The sequence below is a fragment of the Ostrea edulis genome, chromosome 7, assembly GCF_947568905.1.
Source record: "Ostrea edulis chromosome 7, xbOstEdul1.1, whole genome shotgun sequence".
Taxonomy (NCBI): Eukaryota; Metazoa; Mollusca; class Bivalvia; order Ostreida; family Ostreidae; genus Ostrea; species Ostrea edulis.
In genome coordinates, this window is record NC_079170.1 from 16,617,463 (window position 1) to 16,629,770 (window position 12,308).

Consider the following 12,308-nt stretch of genomic DNA (forward strand, 5'->3'; position numbering starts at 1 on the left):
CTACATCTGGATATAGAGGGAAAATAATTGTGTAAGGTTATGGAATCTAGCTCATATTTTTGATGTTGAAAATCCCTTTGTGACCTGCGACTACCTGAAGTTAGGGGAAGTCTTGCTCATGCTTAGTCCTGGGAATATGCAGTTACCTGTTTGCATGACTAACACTCTATATGAGTACTTGATAGAGCTGCTGTTGTTATTTTATATCCTTTTTTTTTTTTTTTTTTTTTTTAATTTTCATTGTATTGAGCGTGGATTGTTCAGCAAATAACCGGATACCTTGTAAATAGTACACATTGACGTGTATAGAATGTTATTCTATATATGATATCTATATACATATGTTTACTGCAGGAGTTTGTTTTATATACCGGTATCTCGCTGTTATTTCTATATTAATGTAAATAATATATATCTAGCATAGATTTTACAATAGAGCATAAACACTTTTCATGGAATTCTGATGGTCTTCATTACAAGAATATTTTTAGATACCTTTACAATATTAAAAATCTGCGTTAAAATTTTACTCTTTAATAGTATTTTTACATTTTTTTCCCGTAAATTTAAATTCTGAAACATTTTTAGAATGATCAATGATATGCAGTTTTTCGCTACAGTCCTCACAAATGGTTTCAGTTAGGCCCTTCATATATACCTTAATGACGTAACTATTATATGTTGGTCATGGGGAAAAAAGAAATATGATAAAGGAGACGTTATTGAATATTACCAACTACACTTATAATCTAGTTTCTTATTTACCGATGGACCAAAAATCGGTCCTATCGAAACCTCTTCTTTCTCAATGTTAGACTTCTTCGTAAAGAACAATTGGGCCAAATTTATCCGAGACACTGAAGAAAAATAAGTTGACACCTTTAATGCAGTTATTTGTCAAAACACAGTGAATGAGTGATGACACAGTAGAGCTTCGATATTTTGATAAATACATGTAATACATACGGTATATATAGTCTTTGGAAATCAGGTCTTTCAATACCCGGTTCGATCTTTTGCTAGCTAAGTTATTTCAATGTTATCGAAGGGCAAAAAAGGGTCCATAAGGCTGTTGCATGAAGGAAGGAAAATTTGAAGTGAATGATGTCTGATTTGTCGACCACAGAGGGTATCATTCATGCATTCACTCGCTGCATCCTTACAGACTCGAAAGGAGGCTTGGAAAGCATTATATTTATATGTTTTTCTCAGAAAAAAATGTCTTTGACAAAATCATATCTAAAAGACTATATATACCGTACTTAGCTAAAATTCTGAAATATGTACGGGTGACTGGTTTTAGCTAGACGGGAATGGTGCACAGGTAAGGGTGTCAAAGAACAAAGGAAAATAATGACAGGTAACCTATAATCTGTTTTGTAACACATCACAGGTAATTTGGTTTAGTATTAAAATTGGGCAGTAAAATTCCATTTCAAAAAAAAAAAAAAAGAAAGACGTGAGATTAATTCTTTAGTTTTATACATGAAACACATTTAGAAAAGGACAAGGGACATTTTTGGCCAAAATTGGTCGCGCTTCAAAAACCGATCATATTTTGCAGGTAGAAAGGTGATAATTTTCTCGTTTCATTCATATATAACATGTACCATTTATTTGTTGCTGATATTGAGAAAATAACGTTACAATATTGCATTGTTAACTTTGACGCTGTCTTCCGACGGTCGCTTTTTCGGAACAACGTCATCGACTTCATATGATTCTTCTAGAATATTTTTCTAAAAGTTATAATTCTAACTTTTCATATAAAAATACTAATTGAGATCAAAGACTTAAAAACTGGCATGCTATGGAAAATACATTATGCATTTACATGTAACTTTATCGTGTTCACAATCTAATTAAAATTAGATCTTCCATCCGCTCCCCAGTTTTCGATACGTCGCCACGCGACGTATCGAAAACTGGGGAGCGGATGGAAGATCTAATTTTAATCAGATTGTCGTGTTCATAGACATTTTGCGGCAGAATCTTGTGTTAATTAGAGTGAGGAAAATAATGCGTGTATTTGCCAAAAATTTATGAGTAGAACGCAATCATATTTTCGAAGGCGCTGTTCGATGTCTTCCTATTCAAATGAATTATGGAAAATAAAATGGCTTGGTGATAAATATAAACATTTCGATTGAAAACGTCGATTGAGTCGGATAAAATTACTTGTTATGTCATGTACACCAAGGACTATATATAACAGGTCTGCTTACACGTGTATGTAATATACATGTACATGTTACAATACATACGAATATAATATGTCGGCCTGCATGCTGTGGGTATTTACAAAATACATTGAATAGAGGTACTAAACGATACAAATTTATGTTGCATGAATGGGATATAATTTTCTTGGGTACAGCAAAACACGTCAAGTAATATGCATGTAACTTCAGATGGTATATTTTATATAGCAAATATATTTTAAAACCTCACAAAAATGCGTCTGTGTTTATATCGTTACATTCCCCTAAATCGTCAACAAAGAGTAGTTCTCTCTCTCTCTCTCTCTCTCTCTCTCTCTCTCTCTCTCTCTCTCTCTCTCTCTCTAGCATTGCGTAGTTTTACTGATGTAAACACATCAAATGTGTATGTATATATTTAGAACATGTATCAGTTATTCTTCAAATGGACCCTGAGAAGTTGTTTCAGTACGTTTATAGACAATGTGGTATATTTAACATAGTCCTTGAAACGTAGGGCGTCCTGGCCATCATCATCTTCCAGCGCCTGAAACCACACATCCTCCACTTGGTGTTCAGGAATCAGAGGGAGAACAGTTGCTCTTCTAACGAAGCGATCTCATAAACTAAGAGAGAGAGAGAGAGAGAGAGAGAGAGAGAGAGAGAGAGAGAGAGAGTTTTAAAATCCATGGCAGAAGTAATAAACCATTCATGGACTAAACATTTCAATGTTCTTGAATTATTCCATATTCTAGGATGTTCAAATTTTTGTTTAAAGTGTTACATAGTGAAAATCATATTAGAAATTGCTATGATGAATCATATTGCAAATGTGATAGAATGAAAAATTATAACAAATACTGGGCTTATTGTGTGAAAGAAAAATAGTTTGAGATTGGTCTAGGGTAAATATTTGATGTGAACAAGAAAATACTACATTTGATTTGGAAAAAATTGAGTTATATAACTAAGTGAAAGATTTAATTAATTCGTCTTCAAAGTGTATTGTTTACAAGCATGTCATAGATCATTTTTTCTTTACAATATTACCGCGGTGTAAACATATACATAATGATTATTTTATCTCTTGCCTAAATGTATCTTATTCATATTGTAAATTTGACACTTATTCCTATGTTTTATTTTGAGTCAACCTGCCCTTTGTTTACATGCACATTGTACATATTCATAGTGTTTACATTTTGTAACATGTGTGATCCAAATTATTTCAATTGCAATTACAATTAGTAATCATTCCACATTCCAGTTGAATCACTTTTATTTACTGAACATTGTTCATTTCTTGTTTTACACACTTTATTCCTGTCAAAACGTGATCGCCATTTGTAAGTTACAATAATATAAGTGCATATGTACTTATTTTCCAATATCAGCAATTTGAATGTTATATATTTAACCATGCTCTTGTCTCTTTGAAATAAAATACAGTTTACACTAAACATACATAGATAAGCATATGTTAAACCATCAATGAATTACACTATCTTATCCTTTAAAAATATACTTATATTTGTACACCTCTAGACAATGTCATTTATATATTAAAACATTATTTAAATCTTTGTCATTTCATACTGATAAGAAGAGATATACTTATAATATACTGTACATATATGTATATGATTTGCTTTCATAGGCGTGACTGATAATTACAGGTAGTTAGTCTAAAACAGACCATACCCAGGAACCACTCAGGTGTGAAAATCACAGTTTTAGCTAAGTGGGAATAACAATTTCAGAATTTTAGCTAAGTGAGAATGAATCCGTAATAATCCTACAGACAGATGGGCTGACAGACGAATGGACTGGTGATTCCTTTATACCCTCTCCTTATCTAATTAAGTAGAATCTGTCAGAGAACAGATTGTTACAAAATCTAAAAGGAAATGACAAAGTCTATAACTTTAAAAATAAAATACTTGTAAAATAAAAATATCTGTAACTTCATTGAATCTAAATAAAAATGACGGGTGCAAAATTTCTATTATATACTTAATATACATGTATACAAAAAGTTTGAATCAAATCTGTTAATTTTTTAAAAAGATAAATACTCTGGACAATGACATCAACCCCTGAAAATAGAAAATATACATGTATATACATAACAAAATGTGAAGATACTAGTAGTCGGAGCCAATGGAGTATGAACTTTTAGATACTAGATTCTCCAAAATGCATTTTTTTCTGGGATTGTTCTTTGTGTTGTTGTCGAAGAAATCGCTTATTTTTAGCTGGTTTTGTAATATGTTTCTTTTCAACACATCTTTTTAAATCGGATAGTCATGAAAACAAAAATAATATCTAATAAATGGGACACTCACAAATCAGGCATTTTTAGATTATACCAGCGTAGAGAGTCGCATACCCTTATATGTTTCATTTCTTGAATAATTACATTTTCATTGTTTTCGCCTTTGGTATCTTTACAAATAGTAATGATAGCCATTTTCTCGTGAATGCAATGCATTTGTTAACAATGCACGCATGGATTTTGATAAATACAGTATGTCTATTTAACGGCTTGGAATTCCGACAGAAAAAAAAGTGAAATGTAAATAAAGAATTAAATGCTAACATGAAGTATGCCTGTGTGAAGCATCGCAATTCATACCCTCGTGTATTTCCAAAAACTAAATTCATTTCTTGACTGAATCTGGACAGTCTTTTCAAAGACTCGTAATTCACAAACTAAATAAACCAAGAAATCATTGAAGGAATGTATACACACTTCATAAAACGTTCTTCTTTCCCGCTTGAACTCTGAAAGGAAAGCGAACGATGAACGAACACAGAAAGAAGGAAGGACGAATTCTTATATAAACAAGATTTAGAAGAAGTAATCACTATCGAGATAGGCAAAAAGTATAGTGTACCCAAAAATCTGTACTTTATGTAAGAATGATGTTGGAGATACCATGACTTGTTCAGCTTTAAGTGAGAGTAGAAAAAATACTTACATTTTAAACATACAAACAGACCAAATGTCATAAAAGTCTTTACTTTGTTCCCATGTAAAAAGTTATTTATTATGAGTAATCTTACCAAATTCATAAATGCATGTATCATTCACAAGAAAGTTATCCTTCCAGGTTAAAACAATACAAATTGTGCACTCTTGAATGCATATACATTTCATCAATTATTTGATTAACATTGTGTGTATATATGTATCTTCCTTATGGTAATTAGTGCAATATGAGAATAAATTGAATTGAATTGTAAAATGTTCGTTATATAACGACCTAGTTCGTCAATACAAACTATCTTTGGGTCAAATGCTGTCTGACATGTCTCATACCGATTGTTAAGCCGGGTTTTTTTTTTTTGGCACACTGATTTTGACTACGGATAACTCCGTTTACCTGATCAGGATATAAGGCTCATAGCGGGTGTGTCCGGTCGACATGGGATTCTCACTCCTCCTAGGCACCCGATCCCACCTCTGGTGTGTCCAGGTATCCGTATTGGCCCAACTCTCTATTTTGTATTGCTTATGGGAGTCATGAGATTGACTATTCGTTATCTTCATCTTTCATGAAAGCATTTGCACTGACCGTTTATAAATTGTGACCAAGGTCAAAGTTGGTCAAACTCCAAAGTATTTTTCTTTCAGGGTCAAAATATTGCTACTCGAAGAAAAATCTGGTCTCAAGAAATACAATATACACTTGTGAAATATGAAAGTCCTATCATCATCCATTCAAAAGTTATGACCACGGTTTAAGTTTTTGCAAACAAACATGCCAAAAACCGATTACAGGGACAATAAATAGAGACTCATGCAATTTCGTAAGAAAGATGGTACATATGTACATGTACTATTATATGCATTTATATACCTTACGATGTAAATACTGGTTTTTGTTTTTTTGCACTTATGCAAGATAACTTACAACACTGTCTTTTATACTGATGGTAATACTGTTGAATATTTCCTATGCGAACAAAAATAGTAAACAATTGATAATAAGAAAATCAAATGACATGGAAACTTCAAGAAGATGTTAAGCATTGTTTAATGACGATCACTCATAGAAGTAACAAAATTCATCAAATGCCGAAGAGCGACTCGAAGTCACTCTCTGTATCATTTTATATTTCGTCAAAACAATTTTTACTAGTCAATCAAAAAGACCCTAAAAGTTACACTTATTTCATAATTTATTTGCCCCCCCCCCCCAATATATTTCACAATACATGAGAAAGATACAGAGAAAGAGAGAGGTTAATAGATTTGTATAGGACTTTTACTCCTCGTGAAAAAAAAACCCCTGTTTGTTATTTTCAAGGCAATTCATTTGTTAGTATCATACCGTTATAAGAATGTTATGGAGGATATGAAACCCTTTCAAAAAAATATTGTATGCACACCTCACATTACATGCATAGGTAAAATAGCAATAAGAATCTTTACTTTCTCTGACTCAGCATAGGCTTAAGTATAAAATCCTTCTTAGAAAAAGCAACATGACAATAGATCTTCAGAAAGCAGAAAACAGCAAAGTCCTCTTATAACAATCATAACTACTTAACATTCCATTAAAGGGTGGTCAATATTAATAGTTTCGGTTTTATTGTACATACAATTTCATTTTTAATCAAGAATACTGTTTACTTAGAGTATCGTTTGTCTTCTATCAAACTGTTTTAGAATTTTATGTCAACGACTTGCTCAAGAACATATTTCCCAATATACCCAATCTAAACAAAGTTTATATTGCAATGTAACATTTCCGTGTATTATATGATGTGGTAAATTCAACACCATCGGTACATGTGAGAAGCATGCACAAATAAAACAAATTACATATATACATGTACTATGCACGCTTTCATATGTACAGATACATGTACATGAAAAAGTAGATAAAAGTAGAAGCATAGTATCATATCCTAACATTTAGAATTCTTTGTATTTTCATGATAAAAGAAAATTGTGGAATCATGATGATATCAGATTTTGACTACTGATACATAGATTTAAGATTTTAAAAGTTATTTGATTTTTTTTATGCATGGACGCGTACGCATATTTGAAAAAAATAAATGGATTATTAATCTCGTCATTAGATTTGTAGTGACCTCCAGAATTTAAAATTCACGGTCTCTGCCTAAAGAATATCAGCAATTAACAAACAGTCCAAAGAGTTAAGATATATACATGTACATACACAGTCAACTAACAAAGAACATTATAAGTATCCTGTATCAACATCCCAATTTTGGAAAGTACATGTACAAATAATACCTCCCCCTATAATACAAAGTTATATTGTTCATTTCTAAAATATATTCTACAACCACTATTTGATTTGACCTTCAAACATATACAATCATATTAGTGTTTGTTTCTATATACTGTACTAGTATTTAAAACAGTATGATGCACATATATAATGAAAATGTATAAGAGATTATACGATTAGAAAGTTTCAAAGATATATATTATTCTGCAGCCTAATGATTGCATAGTTTGGTAAACATAAACAGTCCCCTTCCCTTAGAAATTTGAAAAAAACATTTGTCGTTCGTCCTTCTTATAATCAATTATATCCCCTGTCAGATAAGTTTAATTGCAAAGCCCAAATTAAAGATGGAAAAAATAAAATATCCCCAACTGCGAGAGAAAAATATGTACCGTAACAGAGAGAGAGAGAGAGAAAAAAAAAAAAAAAAGAGAGAGAGAGAGAGAGAGAGAGAGAGAGAGAGAGAGAGAGAGAGAGAGAGAGAGAGAGCAATGTTCTTTTAATTAGCAGATTTCTGAAATTACTGTTCTGGATAGGGGAATTGGGTGCAGGTTGAGAACAATAGAATTTATTCATTTGCAACGAAAGGTGAAGATAATGAACAATTATCAATCTCATAACTCCTATAAGCAATACCATATAGAGAGCTGGGCAAACACAGACCCCTGGATATACCAGAGGTGGGATCAGGTACCTTAGAGGAGTAAGCATCTCCTGTCGACAGGTCACATCCATCGTGAACCCTATATCCGTAATAAAAATCTGTGTTTTACTAATTACCATGGGTAGTGAGAAATATAGATAAGAGATTTTCATCAAATCGATTTATAAATATTTCAGATTTTCCATATACATGTATTGTATACCAACGTATTTTCGTTATTTCCATTTATTTCTAAATTTCTAAACGTTTTGATCATTTACTCGATCTTTGTCAAGCTTTATATATCAAAACATGTTAAGCACGTTTTCTTTCATTTATGGGTTAATCACATCCACCCCTGCAATGCCCGAATATTATTTCTTCAATAGATATGAGTGTTCACGAAATAAAGAAACAGTAAGTTTATGCCTGAGAAATCACATATTGCAGTGTTAAAATCGCAATTTTGGCGAGGTGGTACAGAGATGTAGAAGTTTGGATGTAAAGTTGGAATGAACCTCCATGTATGAATTTATTGATGAATGAGAAAAAATATTATTCGGCATACATGCATTATGTTCAAATTTAAACTCCGTAAACCTGTAAAATTTTAATGATATCGATATCTGTCAAAAGACATTTAAAGCCTTCCATGACAACAAATGAAAAGTGAGTTTAATTAGATTTGGTGTTTATCCTTAATATATTTACAGCTTGTACATTTATAAGATTAAGAAATAGAGCTGATAGATAAAACAGTTAACTGAATGACATTTGTAAAGATATCAAAACGAATTTTGATACAGAGAATTACATATGAATATTCCAAAGTGTGATAGATCTACACCTGCACAGATGTAGTGTAATATCAATTACAATAGAAACGGACGGGCATTAGCCGATAGATCATGTATTATGTCTTTGCACCATAATATAATTATATACATCATGCAATAGTGAGTTTCCCCAAATCGAAGAAAATTGTTCACTACCATTGGATGTAACCCCACATAAATAATATCTAAGATTGATAGTATCGTTTTTTTCCCCAACGAATTCTTAAAGACGAATGTAATTAAAATTAGATCTTCCATCCGCTCCCCAGTTTTCGATACTGTATCGAAAACTAGGGAGCGGATGGAAGTTATAATTTTAATTAGATTGCTTAAAGACGAACTGCAAAATTTATACGTTCAACTGTGATGTACAAAAAACTGGAGTGCTATTCCTTTCTAATCTAGAGTGACTTGTATGTCCAATGCATCCGGTGTTTGATTTTGTATTTAATTATAAAATTGTAATTACCATAACAGCATATACCACATATCGTAACAGCATGCACCATTTATGTAGAGAGAAAAAATTACAACAGTCTAGGGGGAGATAACTTATTCCAAATTTGTTGTTTTCTTACATTTTATCATTTAATAAATTTTACAAATGTATTTTGAGTATTTGCTTTCCCCTTTACACAAACGAAGACAATTAAATATTTTCTTAAACTACCTTTATATGCTTTTCAATCGCCACCAGCGTAGAAAACGGAAAAAAGAGTATATTTAGTTGAATATTTTTTGAGAAATATGTTATTGTTCCAGGAACATACAATCATATTTCATTGAATTTTGAGAAGAATCGGCCTTTTTTCAGAAGTAAAGTTCGGGGTCATCATGACCACCAAGAGAGCATTAATGGTCCATGCATGGTTCTGTGATTTAAAAAAAATGGTAGCACTCTTCAAGAAATTCTGAGCGGATAACTATATAATGAATACAATGTTAAAATTGATCATCAGATTTTTATTTTTTATTAAAATAACAGTTTAACAAAAAACGTTCTTGTGGATAAGATGATGATTAAAAGTAGCAACAGAAAGTAGTACAAGATCAGCATGGTTTTGATTGTCAAGACTGATCATATACTTCAATCAATCACCACAGAGTCTTCAAGGAAGGGAACTGCAACCTGAAAAATAAACAACACAATAAACCATTAATCTAAATGCAATTTACCAAAAGTTAAAACATGTAGATTGAGGATATGTCCTTTGATATTTTACTTTGGAAACATGCTGCTACATGTAAACCTTTAGCACCCATGGTTGCCAGAGCTGGAATTTAACTTATCAATTTACAGTGTATAAATAATTCAGATCAAAATACTTCTTACCAGTAAAGGAGAGGGGTGTGGGTGGGTAGAACATTACTGATATATTGATGTTTTCAAATACATACAACATATTTTCTAGAGTATACTTTTCCCAAGAAGTTCAATGGTTCAATTTTGGGGTTTCAATGCAATTAAGCATTAACTTAGCAAATTAATTCTAAATGTAATGTTAAAGGAGCTCAAAATTAATTTTTAGAATATTATGCAAACATCAAGACAAGAGGATAAATTTAAAACGACCAAATAAAGATTTATGAAAAGCTTATACAAATTTATAGCAACATAGTAATGATTGCTCAATAGGGTATGGAAAGTAACTCTTCAGAAAATTTCCTTTGTTTACAATTTATTTTTAGACAACATGTTTACATTCCTTAGCCAGGAACAGCAACTCATTGGAATCCTTTCTTTGTTCTCTCAAAATATTATCAATTCTATTTTTTGTATTATGAGAAAAAATTGTTTAATGATCTTGTGTTATTAAATGTTGAACATTAATTTTTATTTCCGAGATTCTCCTCCATATACTACATGTGCTCGTTCATCATCTTATAACTTGTACGTCTCATGCGGCACTTAAATTAGTGAAATAAAAGTTTTCACATCTTTCTAAAAACTTTAAAAATCAATCTAGAGAGAAAGAATTGGAAAACTGATTATGAATAGAGAAGACTGTGGCTCTTCAAGATAAGCAAGTGTTTTTAAAAAAAATGGTTGTGTGTGTATGAGCAAAAGAGAAAACGCTTGAGATATCATGGCTATGCGTTTAAAAAAATCGTTTGGTAATATGTATTGATTCTTAATGTGCAATATCATTTAGTACTCTTACTGACTCCTCAGTGTAACATAGGAAATATGTGCTTCATGTAACACTGCCAGACTGCATACCAATTAAGCAAGGGTGAAGCACGGAAGTATCTTTTCAATTCCGATTGGGAATTACATAGCGCACATCTACATGTATTATAGATAATACTGAATAAAGATATGTCCTTTTTATAAGTAATTCATTAGTTATAATATCTGATCAAAGAGTAATATCTGCATACAGAAAATAAGTGTAAACAAAGACGAAGGTAGCTGCAGAGAAATGGTGAAATGTAGGTGTTAGAAGGGATACTGTTGAAAAATATTTGATAAATACTTACGATGGCCTGTACATCCATTATATTGTTGTGTTTAAATAATCCTAAATGCTCCACAAAACCAAAGAAATACAGATAATTTCATTCGAAGCGAACACTGTCCGCCATTATTTTCTCTCCGAAATGAGTGACTGACGTCACAAAGTATATATATTGTTCAGATTGCCGATTTTTGTAGCCTCGGCGATAGAAAATCATCGATAACTAAATATCTTCTGCAGAAATCCCGGAGATAAGATCAGAACTTTTAAATGAAACAATCCGTAACCTCATGCACTCTTTCGTTTTTCTATATATACCTACTTTTAAAAAGATAAAGCCAAAAAACCGGTGTGTCGACTTTGTATCTGAGATTCTCAGGTGGATATATATACTTTGAAAAAGGGTCCTCTTTATAAATGATCGATACTCGTTAAAACAAGACCTTTATCCACTAAATTTATGTTTAAATAGTCCTAGAAACATTGAATTTTTATAGAATGATAATGAAATGGCCATTCATAGAGTAATCTAAAAGTTATAGCCATTTAAAAAAGTGCAACGTACAAAGTCGACACGAATGTGTTGACCTTATCCCGTGTCGACTTTCTGCTGGTGAATATCAGGCCTCGTGTTGACTTTATGCGGGATTTTCGTATATATATATATATATATATATATATATATATATATATATATATATATATATACCTCCCGAAAATGCACTGGGAAACTTTCTCACTTACCGAACCCGCGACAACCAGATGTGAGAGGCCGTGTGAGTTTGAGCTCAATGCTCTAACCACTCGGCCACGGAGGCCCTTTCCGCTTTGTAATACATTTTGATTTACTTTCCTGGGTTGTCACTATAACATCAACAAGTGTTTCATATCCGACAGTGTGT

The 12,308-nt window shown here is 31.9% G+C and overlaps 1 long non-coding RNA gene across 1 annotated transcript; it reads right to left on the reverse strand.

Annotated features, from left to right (window-relative positions):
- Positions 1-9,895: 9,895 nt before the first annotated feature.
- Positions 9,896-12,045, reverse strand: LOC130047871 (uncharacterized). Its single transcript, XR_008796687.1, has 2 exons — positions 11,429-12,045; positions 9,896-10,076 (listed from the first exon to the last, which is right to left on the reverse strand). It is a non-coding gene; the product is annotated as an uncharacterized LOC130047871 (long non-coding RNA).
- Between the last annotated feature and the right edge of the window lie 263 nt (positions 12,046-12,308).